This window comes from Sus scrofa, chromosome 2, assembly GCF_054392235.1.
Source record: "Sus scrofa isolate SSC_HxYL_T2T_F1_AM1 chromosome 2, Sscrofa_HxYL_maternal_Yorkshire_Landrace_v2.0, whole genome shotgun sequence".
Classification (NCBI taxonomy): Eukaryota; Metazoa; Chordata; class Mammalia; order Artiodactyla; family Suidae; genus Sus; species Sus scrofa.
In genome coordinates, this window is record NC_139384.1 from 115,288,085 (window position 1) to 115,306,418 (window position 18,334).

The 18,334-nt window shown below is 36.5% G+C and overlaps 1 protein-coding gene across 2 annotated transcripts in view; it reads left to right on the plus strand.

Annotated features, from left to right (window-relative positions):
• The window catches only part of LOC106509506 (uncharacterized), a 1,068,352-nt gene that overhangs the window by 896,058 nt on the left and 153,960 nt on the right, over positions 1-18,334 (plus strand). The window lies entirely within an intron of this gene.

Consider the following 18,334-nt stretch of genomic DNA (forward strand, 5'->3'; position numbering starts at 1 on the left):
CATGCCTATATAATGAAACCTCCATAAAAACCCAAAAGGGTGGAACTCAGAGAACTTTAGGTTAGTGAACACGTGACAATTTGGGGAGAATGGTGCACTAGAGAAGGCATAAAAATTCTATGACCTTTCCCCATGCCTTGCCCTATCTGCCTCTTTCACCTGGCTGTTTTTTTTTTTTTTTTTTTTCCCACTGTACATCAAGGGGGTCAGGTTATCCTTAGATGTATACATTGCAATTACAGTTTTTTCCCCCACCCTTTCTTCTGTTGCAACATGAGTATCTAGACATAGTTCTCAATGCTATTCAGCAGGATCTCCTTGTAAATCTATTCTAGGTTGTGTCTGATAAGCCCAAGCTCCCGATCCCTCCCACTCCCTCCCCCTCCCAACAGGCAACCACAAGTCTCTTCTCCAAGTCCATGATTTTCTTTTCTGAGGAGATGTTCATTTGTGCTGGATATTAGATTCCAGTTATAAGTGATATCATATGGTATTTGTCTTTGTCTTTCTGGCTCATTTCACTCAGGATGAGATTCTCTAGTTCCATCCATGTTGCTGCAAATGGCATGATGTCATCCTTTTTTATGGCTGAGTAGTATTCCATTGTGTATATATACCACTTCTTCCGAATCCAATCCTCTGTCGATGGACATTTGGGTTGTTTCCACGTCCTGGCTATTGTGAATAGTGCTGCAATGAACATGCGGGTGCATGTGTCTCTTTTAAGTAGAGCTTTGTCCGGATAGATGCCCAAGAGTGGGATTGCAGGGTCATATGGAAGTTCTATGTATAGATTTCTAAGGTATCTCCAAACTGTTTTCCATAGTGGCTGTACCAGTTTACATTCCCACCAGCAGTGCAGGAGGGTTCCCTTTTCTCCACACCCCCTCCAGCACTTGTTATTTGTGGATTTATTAATGATGGCCATTCTGACTGGTGTGAGGTGGTATCTCATGGTAGTTTTGATTTGCATTTCTCTTATAATCAGCGATGTTGAGCATTTTTTCATGTGTTTGTTGGCCATCTGTATATCTTCTTTGGAGAAATGTCTATTCAGGTCTTTTGCCCATTTTCCATTGGTTGATTGGTTTTTTTGCTGTTGAGTTGTATAAGTTGCTTATATATTCTAGAGATTAAGCCCTTGTCAGTTGCATCATTTGAAACTATTTTCTCCCATTCTGTAAGTTGTCTTTTTGTTTTCTTTTTGGTTTCCTTTGCTGTGCAAAAGCTTTTCAGTTTGATGAGGTCCCATGGTTTTATTTTTGCTCTAGTTTCTATTGCTTTGGGAGACTGACCTGAGAAAATATTCATGATGTTGATGTCAGAGAGTGTTTTGCCTATGTTTTCTTCTAGGAGTTTGATGGTGTCCTGTCGTATATTTAGGTCTTTCAGCCATTTGGAGTTTATTTTTGTGCATGGTGTGAGGGTTTGTTCTAGTTTCATTGCTTTGCATGCAGCTGTCCAGGTTTCCCAGCAATGCTTGCTGAATAGACTTTCCTTTTTCCATTTTATGTTCTTGCCTCCCTTGTCAAAGATGAATTGACCATAGGTGTCCGGGTTTATTTCCGGATTCTCTGTTCTGTTCCATGGGTCTGTCTGTCTGTTTTGATACCAGTACCACACTGTTTTGATGACTGTGGCTTTGTAGTAGTTCTTGAAGTCTGGGAGAGTTATGCCTCCTGCTTGGTTTTTGTTTCTCAGGATTGCTTTGGCGATTCTGGGTCTTTTGTGGTTCCATATAAATGTTTGGATTGTTTGTTCTAGTTCTGTGAAAAATGTCCTGGGTAATTTGATAGGGATTGCATTGAATCTGTAGATTGCTTTGGGTAGGATGGCCATTTTCACAATATTGATTTTTCCAATCCAGGAACATGGAATATCTTTCCATTTCTTTACATCTTCTTTGATTTCTTTGATTAAAGTTTTATAGTTCTCGGCATATAGGTCCTTTACCTCTTTGGTCAGGTGTATTCCGAGGTATTTGATTTTGTGAGGTACAATTTTAAAAGGTGTCATATTTTTGTATTCCTTTTCTAATGTTTCATTGCTGGTATACAGAAATGCAACTGATTTCTGAATGTTAATCTTATATCCTGCCACTTTGCTGAATTTATTAATCAGTTCAAGGAGTTTTGGGTTTGAGTCCTTAGGGTTTTCTAGATATAGTATCATATCATCTGCATACAGTGACAGTTTGATCTCTTCTCCTCCTATATGGATGGACCTGGCTGTTCTTGAGTTATAACCTTTTATAATTAACTGATGATTGATCTAGCAATCAAAATGTTTCTCTGAGTTCTGTGAGCCACTCTAGCAAATTAATCAAACCCAAGGTTGGAGTGAAGAGGGCATTGGAACCTCCAATCTATAGCCTGGTTGGTCAAAACCACAAAATAACCTGGGCTTGCTGGGAGTTAGTATGGGAGGCAATCTCCCTTAACCTGTGAATCTGATACTTTCTGCAAGTAGACAGTATCAGAATTGAATTGAGTTGTAGAACATCCAATTGGTACCAGAAAATTGACTGCATGTATTAGGGAGAAAAAACCTCTACACGTTGAAATTGGTGACCAGAATCCTTACCACGTTTTCCCAAATAAGGTCCTGACCTTGGCAAAACAGACGTATATTGACTGATTATTTAGCATCTCTGGAATGTTATAACTATCAAGTCTCATGTCTACTTTTCACCAGTTATGGAGTGATTTAGGTCCTCTCCAAAGTTACATCTGCCAGCCAGGAAGAAAGCTCTTACCACACACCAGCCCTGCTGATGCCTTGATTTTGGACTTCTAATCTTCAGAACTTTGAGAAAATATATTTCTATTAAGTCATCCACTCTTGGGTATTCTGTTATGGCAGCCTGAACTAATAGATCACCCCTGCCTGCTCTTCTCCCGAACAGAAAGGGGCTTTTTGTAAGCTAGCAAAGTGTTACTGCCATTGTGGCTTAATGGAAACGAATCTGACTAGTATTCATGAGGATGCAAATTTGATCCCTAGCCTTGCTCACTGGGTTAGGGAGCTGCATTGCTGTGAGCTGTGGTATGGGTTAAAGACATGGCTCTGATCCTGCATTGCTGTGGCTATGGTGTAGGCAGGCAGCTGTAGCTCTGATTCCACCCCTAGCCTAGGAGCCTCCATATGCTGCAAGTGCGACCCTAAAAAAAAAAAAGTGTTAATTGTTAACCACCTACACTTTCCTGCTTTCTCTTTGCAAATTGTCAGATACAACCTAATACTAATGAGATAACTCCATCGTTCTTGAAGGAGTTGCTCTCCATGCATCTTTTAAATCCCAGAACCATTGCACCAAAAACGTCATTCCTATATGCCAAGACATTTTCCCAGAGCTTTACTGCTGGTATCTTCCACCTGACATTAGGCTCCCATCTTGTGCCAGAGATTATAAATGCTGCACATTCCACTTAGGACAAAGTCCTCTTTGTCAACCAGTTAAGGAGTGAGCTCTTCTCGAAACTCACCTTGCTGCCTGATTCCCTGAATTAATCTTAGTGCTTCTTGCATCAGTTCAAACCATCTTTGAACCAAAACACATTTTTTCGTCAAAATAGAATTTCTTGTTTTTTTTCTGACGATGCATTAGTGAGATAAATCTTTACCTGGTCCTTTGCAATGACTAGTGCAAATTGTGTGTAATGTTTCAGGACTGTGAGAATAGCTCTAGGAAATCTTTCTAAACTCAACGAAACAAATACAACCAGCTTTATGTCCATGCTATCTTAATTTTTTAATATGTAGTGGTTGAATTATTTTATATGATTTTGAATCTAAGAAGCAAGTATCAAATCACATGTAAAGATGTGACATGAATTACAGCCATCTAAAATCTATTATGCTTCACTTGCCCTTGAAATCAGGATCTTACTCCAATACTTTGAAAGTTGTTGGAATGGTGTTATGTTCAGTGTATTGTAAATAGCACACAATCAATTATTTTATTCCATGTTTTAAAAATCTTAGATCCCCCTCACCTGTCATCTTAAGGATACAAATGTCTGTTAGTCCTAGTAATATTTCAGTGGTTCCACTTTTAGCAACTTTCTCTGGTAATTACACCTAGATCGACCAACAAATTATTTTGTTGTGTTTTATGTAGTTCTTTAATTTATTGTTTATATTTCTTGGGTGCCTAAAGAATACCAGACACTTTGCAAATGCATGTGAATTCTAAAGTAAAATAGATTGACATAAACCTTTCTTTTTAACAATTAGACCAATCATAAAAAATAAATGAGTAAATAAAGGGAGGAATGAAGAAATTCACCCAAAAATATCAGATAATAACTGCTTTGCAAAGAATTAAAATTGGGTGGTAAAATGAAAAGTGATAGTGGACAGAGAGACTATTTTAAATATGTGGTCCAGGGATATATTCTCTAAAGGAGGCATTTAAGCTGCAATCTGAATAACTGGTATGGGGCAGCCACATGAAATTAAGGAGAACTGTGTTCCACATAGAGGGAACAGCTGGTACCAGGGCTCTGGAATGAAACAAACTTGAAGATTTTAAGGAAGAGAGGGAAGGCCAGCATGTGTGGAGTATATATTTACAAAGGAAATAGAGACACATGAGGTAGAAGAGCTTTCGTGTAGACTTCGTATTTTGAGATAGGCTTGGGGCTTTTTTTTTAATTTTTTTTTAATTTTATTTTCCAACTGTACAGCAAGGGGGTCAGGTTATCCTTAGATGTATACATTGCAATTACAGTTTTTTCCCCCCACCCTTTCTTCTGTTGCAACATGAGTATCTAGACATAGTTCTCAATGCTATTCAGCAGGATCTCCTTGTAAATCTATTCTAGGTTGTGTCTGATAAGCCCAAGCTCCCGATCCCTCCCACTCCCTCCCCCTCCCAACAGGCAACCACAAGTCTCTTCTCCAAGTCCATGATTTTCTTTTCTGAGGAGATGTTCATTTGTGCTGGATATTAGATTCCAGTTATAAGTGATATCATATGGTATTTGTCTTTGTCTTTCTGGCTCATTTCACTCAGGATGAGATTCTCTAGTTCCATCCATGTTGCTGCAAATGGCATGATGTCATCCTTTTTTATGGCTGAGTAGTATTCCATTGTGTATATATACCACTTCTTCCGAATCCAATCCTCTGTCGATGGACATTTGGGTTGTTTCCACGTCCTGGCTATTGTGAATAGTGCTGCAATGAACATGCGGGTGCATGTGTCTCTTTTAAGTAGAGCTTTGTCCGGATAGATGCCCAAGAGTGGGATTGCAGGGTCATATGGAAGTTCTATGTATAGATTTCTAAGGTATTTCCAAACTGTTCTCCATAGTGGCTGTACCAGTTTACATTCCCACCTTGGGGCTTTTATAGACAGTTAGAAATTTATCCTAGGTAAACTAAGGAGACACTGGAAGGTTTCTAAGCAAAAGAGTGGTATAAAATAGTTTATATTTCTAATTTGAAGGATTATTTTGTGGAGGTTCTTAAACATGGGATGAGTTTTAGATACTCACTGGCACTACTAAAAACAAAATATTAACAAAATCTTCAGACTACAAGAGAATAACTTCTAACCAAATACAGTACTTATTCATTCAGGCATATGAATAGAGTAAGTGGTAATAATCTATAAATTGTGTTGAATATCTAAACTATCATTAATGTATAATTAGCTTCTACTTTCCATATAAGAGAATTAGACTACATTGGTACTACATTAATCTTTCTTACTTAAAACCACTTTTAACCAGTACCAAAAGTTTATCTAGCTGTCTTTATTCCTTTATTTTCCATCATTTATCCATTTATCTTTTTTCCAAATTCGATGAGAAATTTTTAACTGATATATTATATAATATTGTGGGAGGAAAATAAAAGAAAAAAAAAGGGAAAGGAAAATAGAAATAGGACTAAAGATAAGCGACAAGTGACAAACTGTAAAATTAGGAGCCTAGCTTTATCTTACTTGCTAGCTAATTATTTTCAGGAATATGTGGGATTATGCAAACAAAGCATTTAGAAGCGAATTGAAAATAGTCCTTTGACTATCCTAGAAATAGATCCAAGAGCTAAATATAATTACTGTAGTGTAAAGCATGACAGTCCCAATGACATAGCTATTTATCAAGTTTAACATGGCAGATTGACTATAGACATTTATCTTTCCCCCCTCAAACAACTTTAACATGACAGTAAATAAATTTTTAAAAGCAAGTGGACAAAACAATGGAAAACATATTGGACAAGAAATTTCAACAATTTTTTGGAGGCCAGACGAAAGTCAGGAAGCTGATAGCAAATTAAGAAATCTTCAGAAATACCATTGTGAATAAGCTGGTTTAAACCACAGAAGGCCCAAGATTCAGATATATCAAATATATGAAGGATCAACACAAGTTCAGACTAAAAACAGACATTAAACACTGTATTAAAAATGGTTGGAGTTCTATCATTTTTCCTCCACCCCCGGTGGACTACTTACCCTCACCACCACCACATTCTCTCCAAAGTCTAGAGTCCTAGCAAAAGGTGGGAGGGAGAAATGGGATCTCGAAAAGTAAAAGAAGCAGTGACTGAAATATAACTGAAGAGTGGTATTCTCACCTTTTTCCTACCCAAGAAACTTGAACCAGAACCCTGGCAGCCAAGCACAACCCTGATGCAACAGACCAGTGGTCTCACTCACTGGAATAACTGAACAGTTCTGGATTTAAAACAAAAATGAAAACCATAGATATTATTTGGGGATACCTCAGAGAAGACAAACTGGTTTTCACTATAGAGATGCCTACTTTTGACATGCATCATCCGCATATTTAAGACTTGGTATTTGTTCCCTCACACTTAAATATGAACAGGGAGACCTGGCTTACTACAGATATGACCAAAACCTCCACATAAGACAGAATAAGAAAAGAAATGAAAATAAGAGAATTAAGATGAGATCAAGATAATGTAGGAAACAAAATTAAGGACCTTTTAATTAATATGCTGAAATAAGACAATATATTGTGTCTGTTAAAAAAGATGTTATTAAAAATAAGAAAAAAGAAAGGAAAAGGGCTTTTGAAAAATTGTATGGTGTATCTAAAATTTAAAAATTGCTTGTCTAAAAATCAAGTACAATTTCAAGAAAGCTAAACAAGAATTAAAAATAGATGGGTCTCATCGCTAATCCATTCCAAAGGCAATAGTTTGTATCTACTGTAGCACTGGAAACTATGTCTAGTCCTTATGATGGAGCATGATAATGTGCAAAAATAGAATGTGTATATATGTATGTGTAACTGAGTCACCATGCTGTACAATAGAAAAAAAATTGTATTGGGGAAATAACTATTAAAAATATATGGAAATGAAGAAAGAAAACATAAGCAAATTAAGAGAACCATTTTAGGAGGCTCAATTTCCAATCAATAGGAGTTCTTGAAAGAGAATGAACAAATAAAAATGAAGAGGAAAATTTTTTTTCTAAAAATAGTATTAGCATACAAGAAAATTTCCTAAATCATGAAGACAGTAGACTCCAAATTGAAAAGGCTAAGTGCTAGCACAACAAATTAAGAAGGTTAAAAGCTATTGCTGTAAAATTGTATGACACCAACATAGGAAGGAGAATATAAAAGCACACACATGCACGCGCGTGCACACACACACACACACACACACACACACACAAACACAGAGCAGTTGCAAACAGGATTTTAGGACTAGAATTGGAAGTTAAAAGACATTAAAATAACCTGTTCAAAGTCTGGAGGAAAATTATTTTCAAGCTAAAATTTAAAAGTTCACTTGTGGTATAGAATGAAGATATTTTCTGACACGTAAAATTACACTTTAACATTTAAGAATTCTTTCTTAGGAAGTATACTGTAAAAAGAGCATAAACCAAAAATAAAGATGCAATTCTTTTAAAAAGCATGCAAATAAGACCATGAAGAATAGAAGCTCCTAGATAACAGCAGTGTAACAAATGTTCACTGCAACAACTTCAGATTTAAACCAAAGGAGAGAGAGCTCTATAAGAGAGGGCTTGGGGGTAGGAGGAAATTAATTCTTAAACAAAGAAGTTATTATTCAAAAAGAGAAACTTGAGAAAATACTATAAAAGACAGTATAGGGTCATTTGAAAAAATTGGAATGTGGATTGAAATTACCTTAGAGAGATAACCTGACCCCCTTGCTGTACAGTGGGAAAATAAAAAAAATTATTTAAAAAAAAAAAAGAAAAGAAAAGAAATTACCTTAGAGAAGTGGAGTTCCCATTGTGGCGCAGTGGTTAATGAATCCGACTAGGAACCATGAGGTTGTGGGTTCGATCCCTGGCCTCGCTCAGTGGGTTAAGGATCCGGCATTGCCGTGAGCTTTGGTGTAGATTGCAGATTCGGCTCAGATCCCTTGTTGCTGTGGCTGTGGCGTAGGCTAGCAGCAACAGCTCCGATTCGACTCCTAGCCTGGAAACCTCCATATGCTGCCACGGGAGTGGCCCTAGAAAAAGGCAAAAAAAGACCAAAAAAAAAGAAAGAAATTTCCTTAGAGAAGTGAAAAATTTATGTTCCCACAAATACCAGCATACAAATATTCATAGCTCCTTTATTTATAATAGTCCAAGACTGGAAATAACATAAATGTACTTTAACAGGTGAATAGATTAACTGTGGCATATCCAAATACTATTCAGCAATAAAAAGAGTAAAGCTGATAGGCACAGAAACTGGGTGTCTCAAAGGCATTATACTCAATGGAAGAAACCAATCCCAAAACATTAGATACTACACGATTCCATTTAAATAACTTTCTTGAAAGGACAAAACTTTAGAAACAGAGAACAGATCAGTGGTCACTAAAAATTAGGATTGGGAATACAGTATGGGTATAAGGGCTAACACAAGGGCATTTGAGGTGGTTGATGGAACAGTTCTGTATGCTTATTGTGTTGGTGCCTACACAAATGTATAAATGTGATAAAAATTTCATGAAAGTAATACACCAAAAATTGCATGTGAAAGCTGACATTCAAATTAAGGTCTACAGTTAATTGTGTCATGTCATTATCAAGTTCTTGGTTTAGATCATTGCGTTAGATGTTATAATTAAGTCAGATGCAATCATTGGGTGAAGTTGAGGGACTGGAACACAAGGAGTCTATACTGCTTTTGAAGCTTGTATGTGACTCTAAAATTATTTCAAAATATAAAGTTTTGCTTATACTCATCTCAAGGACTATCCCCAGAGACTCACAGGAATCTTTATTTAGCAAGCTCTCTAAGAGTTTCTCCTGAGCAGTCACATTTGAAATTCTCTGGTATTTCTGGTACATGATGTCCAGAAAATTTCCTTTGGCAATGAAGACAACATCAGATTCTATGCAACTGTTTCCTATAACACCTATTATTGCAAATTGAAGGCACCATGCCAAAGTAAAAATAGCAAATATAGAAGGGGCCAAAGTGTACACTGTATCCCAGTGGTATGGCTAGGTTCCCAGATGCTTCAAAGATGCTTCAAATCTTTCAAGCAGCACACCATAAGAATTATTTCTTACCTTTAAATGTTTCATAAGATGTTTCATGTTGCCAATTAAGAGCAGATAAACATGATTTGATACTACACCAACTGGAGAGGAATGGGGATAACCTTTTAAGAATGTTACAGAAGATTTCTATTTGAAGAGTAAACCTCCTACCTTCAAAAGGAGATGGGCTGAAGGACAACCTGTGAAAAGGACCAAGATTTTACTAGAAAATCTATATAGATTGAGTAATTGAAGCTTAAGGCATTACTCTTAATTATAAGGAGTCTAAAATGTGGTTTAATATGAGTGAATATCAGTTCCAACACCTCTATATTTCTTAGTTAACATCAACTTTTATCATTTAAAATTTTTACTATCATGGAAAGAATGACTGGACTTCCTGTCATGGCTCAGCGGAAACAAATCTGACTAGCATCCATGAGGATGCAGATCTCGATCAGTGAGTAAAGGATTCAGTGTTGCTGTGAGCTGTGGTGTAGTTTGCAGACGCAGCTTGGATCTGGCGTTGATGTGGCTATGGCGTAGGCCAGCGGCTATAGCTCCAATTCAACCCCTTGCCTGGGAACCTCCATATGCCGCAAATGCGACCCTAAAAAGACAGACAGACAGACAGAAAGAGTCTAAATATTATGTGTTATTTGATTTACATATTAATTTCTTAACATGAAAATTAGATAGCTAATATTAGTTATAATCTTAGAACTTTAAGCATATACACTGTAAGAAGAAAATTTTTCTTTCAGTAGATCCCTTTTTAGTATCTCTGCTATTTGTCAGTTACTATGTTAAGTATTGAAACTTAAACATAAATAGCATATGCATATTGTTTCTTTCCTCAAGTATCTATTAGAATGAGAAAACATTGGACCAACCACTATGGGGTATTCATTGATTATAGTCAGATGATTCTTGATCTGAATCTTGAAAATTAAGTAATATTTAGCTAGATGAAGAAAAGGTGGATGTACATTGCAGGGAGAAGAAACTGTTTATGTGAATGCATGGAAGGATTCAATATGATGGTGTGTTCAGGTAATAGAAACTATATCTGAGGTAAAGGATGCATTTGGGTTTAGGTTTGCAAGTGGCAGAATAACTACATGAAGTCAGGTCATGGTGAGGATCTCTATTATGGCAGTCAAGCGTGAAAGACCACCCTAAAAGTATTCAAGTGTTTTGAAAAGAGCACCAAGTAGTAGTGTTGACACTACTGTGCACATTGAAAAGCCATTTCTTTGTTAAAGTAGCTAAAATTAATTGTTTAAAATTCCCCAAATTGGTTATATTTCACCTACAGTCAAACCATTGGTATACAATAATTTGAATAAAATAAAAAGAATTCATGCATAGCCAAAACTCTGGTTGGTTGGTTTGTTTGATGGTTTGTTTTAAGTGTCCTTTGGGTTGGAAATACCATCTGGATCATTTCAAGCTTACCAGGCACCAAACACAGCACTGAAAAGCCTAAAGTCTGAAATATATAAACAAAAAAATCATAAAAGAGATTAGAAATCTTAAAAAAAAATTCCCTCTGGTAACATAGGTTGGCATTTTCTACACTGAACCTGGATTTTCTTACATTAAAATGTCATGTTACTTCCTAGAAGGGATAGTGTGAAGATTAACAAGATCACATTTTAAAGCTCTTTGAGTTCCTCAAAGAGTGAAGCATTACAAGGTGTAATGTTTGCTTTTTACTGCATAGTCATTTGAACCTCAGTTATGTGTGATATCAGAGCAAAGCAGCCCCAACTTCCTTTCAAAGTTCTTACCACCTGCATAAAATAAATGGAATTCAGTAAAAATGAGAATTGGTAATGTTTGAATTATTGAGCAAGAATTGTGCTAAATAACTGCATCCAGATTATTTCTAGATGTCTTGACAGACCTTAATACTATAGAAAAAGATTTTTACCCAGGTCAGGATAATGGAAGGATTTGCTCACTGATTATTTGTGTTGGGGGAGGAGAGGCATATTTTTGTAAGTAAAAGAAAATGTAAATTAAAAAATATTTTTTCTAAAATATGGGAACATCGATCATTTATTTTAGTCAATTTATATGGTCAATAATATGTATTCAATAGTCCTTAATACTAGCAATTCTGAGAAATTATAAAAAGCAGTAAATTCAACAAAACAGAGTCATTTGTTTCTTTCAAGAAACTTAATTGTTAACCTAATGATTAAGATATTATGGAGACAACTAGGTATGTATACAAACAATGGAAATATTACCCAGTGTTGTACTAATGACATTATTCATGAAGTCTGTATCAAAGGCCGTTAAGAATGAAGATTTGCTCTTTTTTCACTTCCATTCATTCATTTCAATAGCATGTATTAGTTATTACCTGACATAACTCCTCTTAAAAATGGGAAAATAGGCCATGCATTACAGTTCCTTTGTTCATTCAGACATATGTTGAGATCCAGACATTAGTGCAAATACAAAATAAAATAAGCCCTGTTCCATGTCCTTATTATTGTTTTTCAATACTGGTAGAGTCTGATACGTAATTATTTAATAAATTCATCATATATAAAAATTAGAATAGTAATTAAGATATGTAAATAACATAAGGAAGCTTAAATGCCAAGTCAGGAGTTAGCAAGTGTGGCTGAGTTTTAGAATGATCTAAAAATTTTTAGAATCCAGTACTCAGCTCTTCCTCTTACTTATTCCTTTTTTTTTTTTTTTTTTCCTTTTTTGGGCCTCACCTACGGCATATGGAAGTTCCCAGGATAGGGGTAGAATCGATCTGAGCTACAGCTGCCAGCCTATACCACAGCCACAACAACGCTAGACCTGAGCCATATCTGATGGCAACACAGGATACTTAACCCACTGAGTGAGCCAGGGATTGAATTCACATCCTCATGGTTCCTAGTTAGATTCATTTCCACTGTGCCACAATGGGAACTCCCCTCTTACCAATTCTGATTTAATTGGGCTCAAATGGAAAACTAGAGGTTTTTTTCTCCTTTTCCAACTTGCACTGATTTAATGTGTATCCGTGGTTGAAGCGGCCCCATTCCTATGCTAATCTGTTTGCTTAAACAATTAGGAAAGACAGGTAAAATATTGTGTTGAAATTGAGTTAGTTTCTGTAATTGACACAACACTTGTATATCAACTAACTCTAATAAAAAAAAATTGAAAGAAAAAGAAATTGAGATAGCTTCTGAGAAATTCCATAGAAGAAATCTCTTAGGATAGATATTACCAAAATTGAATGCAATATAGTAAATATAGTCTAACAATTCAGAGGAGAAGAGCTTTACATAATATCTGCTCATCCATGACCCCAAACCTCATACTAGGTAATACTGCAAAGTATGTCGATAGTTATTCCTGGCTCTCAGTCTCTGAATTCTTCTATTCAGAATTAACTAATCAGAGCTTCTAAGGAAAACTTTTGCCAAATTTTAAATTTGCAACAAGAATAATCATGCAAAGTGTTACTTACAAGGGGGTTACATTTAAAAGCAAACTGAAATTCTAGGCATCACCAAGAAGAGAAGAGATTCTCATGGCAGAATCAGATCTTGCTAGCCATTGAAATATTAGACTTGCTGCCACTAGTCTACACTGGCAGCACATACCATCAGGAAGCATAGTTCTGGAATTTGGGAATCTCACTCAGTTTTCTTAGTAATACAAAAAATAATAATAATATGAAAACACAAAGGTGCCTATGAGAGTTTTTCAAGTTCAGTGTTGGTGAACATTAGATTCACCATGTCATGCACCTCTGATGAGAGTACAGGTCAGGTAAAAGGTGATATTTCATTTAGCTAAACAAAGGGGGGATTAACAAATAAAACCTCAGGACCAAAATGCAATACATTGAAATTCTCAACCATAAACTATGAAAAGAAGCCTGAGACCAAAGTTTACAGTCTTGTAAAAATGTTTTCTCAGTAGTGTCACACCTCCATGTAATTTTTTTTTCCTGCACCCATGCCATATGGAAGTTCTCAGGCCAGGGATCAAATCTGAGCTGCAGTGGTGACCTATACCAAAGCTGCGGCAATGCCAGATCCTTAAGCCACTGAACCACAGTGGGAACTCCGCCATGTAATATTTTTAAGCATGCCCAGCAAGTTGGATTCAGCATGGTTGGAGAATTATATAGATGAATAGGTAAGTTTCTTCATCAATGGGGTTAAAATACACCTTTCCACTGCTTTTTGAAGCTTCTTGTCTTACATTCAAAGAGCTTGTTTAAGTCTCTCTAATTGATAAACATAAATACATCTTTAGAGTGTAACCAATAAGTTATAGATCTAGAATTATCATCAAACACCCACAAGATAAATTGGCTGTGTATCTGTAACCTGTTGATAACCTATCTTCTTGTTAGAGGTGTTAGAGCACATAGAGAATTATATAAACATATAAAAATAAAAGTTTAATTTTATTTATATCTAACATATTTAAGTAGTCAAAAGAAGTCTTTTAACTGTAGCTTTATTCATGGAAGAGATAATAAAGAATTACTTTTTTCAGTTTTGAGTTTTCAAAAATGACAAAGTAGATCACTACCTAAGTGAATTTGTTGTTGAATTGTATCATTGTTTATGGCTTTGGCTCCTATGAGGTGTTTATTGTTATTCCTAATCTACTGCTATGAAATTTTCAATGTTTGTATATCACTCATTAATAAGAAGTATTAATAACCCTTAATAAGAAGGCAGAATCACTACCAGTGAGATACTGGGAGTCCAAAAGTCAACTGGCCAAGCAGTTACAATCACATCAATCTCCAGATAACTCAGATCCTCTGTTTAAGGGTTTCTACCAGGTGAACTGGAACTAGTTAGTATATTTTATACACTATAGTATTTTATACTGTTTATACTATTTATAGTTGTTGTTATTGTTGTTGTTGGTTTAGGGCTACAGCCATAACATATAGAAGCTCCCAGGCTAAGGGTCAAATTGGAGCTGTAGCCGCTGGCCTCTGCCATAGCAACACAGGATCAGAGCTATGTCTGTGACCTACACCACAACTCATGGCAACCCGGATCCTTAACCTTCTGAGTGAGGCCAGGGATCGAACCTGCATCTTCATGGATACTAGTCGGGTTCATTAACTGCTGATCCACAATGGGAACGCCCTAGTATAGTATATTTAGCAAGAGTATCGGTACCTCAAAAATACTCAGGAAATAACAGTAATGAGTAAGAGAACAACCAGAAACATAGGGGCTCCTTTTTGTTAGGCTAGGTGTAAACTATAGACAGCATCTGGTAGCAGCAAAGAAAGATAATCTGTACTTTCCCTGAAAGATAGCAAGGACCTTTGTCCTCCTCTTAGTTATAGATTTCACTCTTGCCATCACTGTTTTAGATTTTACTCTAAAGACAGAGATTGCCATAAATGTATATATTTTCTGAAACAAAGGGCAGAAATCAGTATTTCTCTATGGAGACAATGTCACCATGTTAACCCAAACCCCCTTCTGAAAAGGGCAAGAGTGTTTTCTCAGACTGCTGATGAAATCCATTTTGCCTAATTTTCACAAACAAAGAATGTAATGGTTTCATTTCCCTGACAACACCATTAACTGTGGCTGGCCTTCATCTTTTGTCCTCTGATCTGTGTCCAAGCAACAATACAACTACTCAAATTAATCTTTGCATCCAATGGGCAAACATAAGGAAGGTTGAGAAAGGTGTTGCTCTGGTCATCAGTGTCATGTCTTTCACGAAGGATTTCAGAGATAAGACAAGCTATGTGTTTTAGTCTGTTCAGGCTCTATGACAAAATACCACAGACTGGATGTCTTTCAAACAGAAATTTGCTTCTCACAGTTCTGGAGGTTGGAAGTACAAGACCATGGTTCTAGCATGATTGTGTGAGAGACCTCTTCGGTCTCCCAAACTTCTCATCTTATCTTCCTCTGGTGGAAAGGGCAAGGTGGTCTCTCTGGCCTCTTTAGAAGGGCAGAGTTATGAAGGAAGAGCAAGTAATGGAAGAACAGGGAGTGATTATCGTAGGCTTTGGCTACATTTGTAATATTTTGTTTCTTTCAAAAATGATGGAGCAAATATAACTAGTGGTATGTTTTTAATATTGTTATGTTATGATTTTTAAAATGTTTTTCTTTCATCTTCTCTGTATTTTAAGATCTCAAAAAATTAAGAAAACAAGACTATTAACAAATCACATGCCCATTGTGCTTTCTGTTTTTGCAGGACATGATTGCAATTAGAATACCCATCTTTGTTGTCCAATTAGGAGTTTGCATCAAAGAAATTTTCATTGGGCACTAATCAATTCAAATCACAATTTTAATGGCACCAGTCACCCTGCTTTTAAATAAATACATTAATATTCAAATTCATGTGTAAGTGCCCCATATATCTGATTAACTAAAAGTAAGGAAACCCTCAATATATGCAGAACACCATTCATGTGCTCTAAAAAGCAAATAAAGAAGCTGAATAAATATATTATGAATTATATGTGTCTGTATTTTATGGAAATGAAGAAAAATTCCCTCAGGAAGAACCCAAATAATTAGCTGTCTTGATATTTTATAAGACATGGAGCAAAGCACCGTACCTGGCAAAGCAACACTAAGGATCAGAATAAGTGGATTCATTTATAATAATAAATTTTGAATACTATTTATATTATATATATGCATCACATATACCAACAACATGTGTATATTATTTCTTTGAGTACTGTGCTGTTTATAAGAACTTTCAAAGAAAGATCCTAAAATTATTGATGGCTGTTTACTTTTGGCCCATGAATCATTTCCTGAACATATTTTACAATTGCGATTCAGCTGGGCTTTTAAGTTATTTATTTATTTATGTTTCCTTTTTAAAATATCACCATTTCTGGTTTCAGATTATCCACAGGTGTGGCCTATCTCATGGGGTAATACCAGACACATCTGTTGATTTCTCCCAAAATGACAATAGCAACAATAGTGTGCTCACAAAATAAAAGCTAAAAGAGGGAGTCTTTGCAAAACACAACAGGGAAAATAATCCAAAATGAGAGAAATGAGATAACCAGCAGATGCTCCAGAATATGGAAGTCATCTGTAAGCGTTTAGTGGGATGGAGATTGCTGAAACAGTGCTCCATTTGCCAGACGCCTGAAATAGAGACAGATGAGCTATTCCTCTGAACTTCAACAACAGCGCCAGCTGAAAAAGCAGACCCTTTCTGCCAAGGGTCACTTGTTGAAACTGTTGACTGTAAATCAGACTTCTCTTTTTTTGGACTTACGGTACCCAGAAAATACAATCAAAATGTTCATACTTACGGTACCCAGAAACTATAATCAAAGTGTTATATGTGTACCTTACCTTGGGCACAATGACCATCATCCTTAGCTGCTCAAAGTCTATAGGGATGGGGAAAAATTGTTTGTATGTTTTGAGCAAAGTTATCTCTTTATGAAACCCACATGTTTTACACACTTTTTCTTACCTTCCTTTGATGAGTAAGAAATGCTCCCAAATGAAATAACTCAAAATTTCACCTGCATTGGTAAATAGTGGTAAGGATATTTAGGTCTGGAAATATTCATAAAAAGATCCTTTATGTATTTTTTTCCTCTCTAAAATACTGCTGTGGCATTACACTGTGTCTTCTAACCTGCTTGTAGAAAGGAATGTCTTTGAGTGAAGTGTACTATCTGGAATTTTTTTCCGTCATATTGTTTGGATCATGAGTCTGCTTTTTTACACTTGCTTCCAGGGTGTCTGAAACATTTAAAAATAACAGTGGGTAGTTAGAACTGCTCATGCTGGCAGTGGGTGCCTTATAGTTTGCCATCATATAAATGTCAATTTGCTTCTTTTATGGAGCTAAGCAGATATAAATCCCAGTAGCATAGGACTTCATAGTTTCCTTCATTTCTGTGTGTGGCCTGACCAGTCAACCCAGAATGTCTCTGTTCTTCTCCATCCTGTTTCACTCCATCGCTCTTTAACTTTTCCAAGTCTGCCAGTAGAGTTGGGAGATTTCTGGTGGGGTTAGGATATATTCTAGACGAGAAGTTATTACAGTGCAGTACCCAAAGCAACAGTATCACCTAGGAACTTTCTTGAAATATAGATTATTTACACCTCAGCTGCTAAATCAGAAACTCTGGGGTTAAGGTAATATGTGTTTTAACAAATCGTGCAGGCCATTCTGATCCACACTAAATTTTAAAAATTACTGGTATAGATTATAATGCCAAAATTTCTCCTAGTAACCCCATAAACCATCACCTTCAAAACTCTCCTGCAAGAATCTCCAGGGAATGCCTTCATTGTAAGAGCTTAAACACTCTAAGATGCTCTTTTTGCATCTAAATTATATTGGCCCCAAGATATAAGAGGAACCCCATCTAAATTAAACCTAGTATCAGTTTTTGGGAGAGGAGTTGTGGATTAATTTGCTTTAAGAATCAATCCTATGGCGTTCCCGTCGTGGGACAGTGGTTAACGAATCTGACTAGGAACCATGAGGTTGAGGGTTCAATCCCTGGCCTTGCTCAGTGGGTTGGGGATCTGGCGTTGCCATGAGCTAAGGTGTAGGTTGCAGGCGTGGCTTGGATCCCTCGTTGCTGTGGCTCTGGCATAGGCCCATGGCTACAGCTCCAATTGGACCCCTAGCCTGGGTTCCTCCATATGCTGTGGGAGCGGCCCTAGCAAAGGCAAAAAGACAAAAAAAAAAAAGAAAAAAGAATTAATCCTAAATTGGAGTTCCCCAGTGGCCTAAGAGGTTAAGGATCCCAGATTGTCACTGCTGTGGTTCAGGTCACTGTTGTGGTGCAATTTCTGTCTC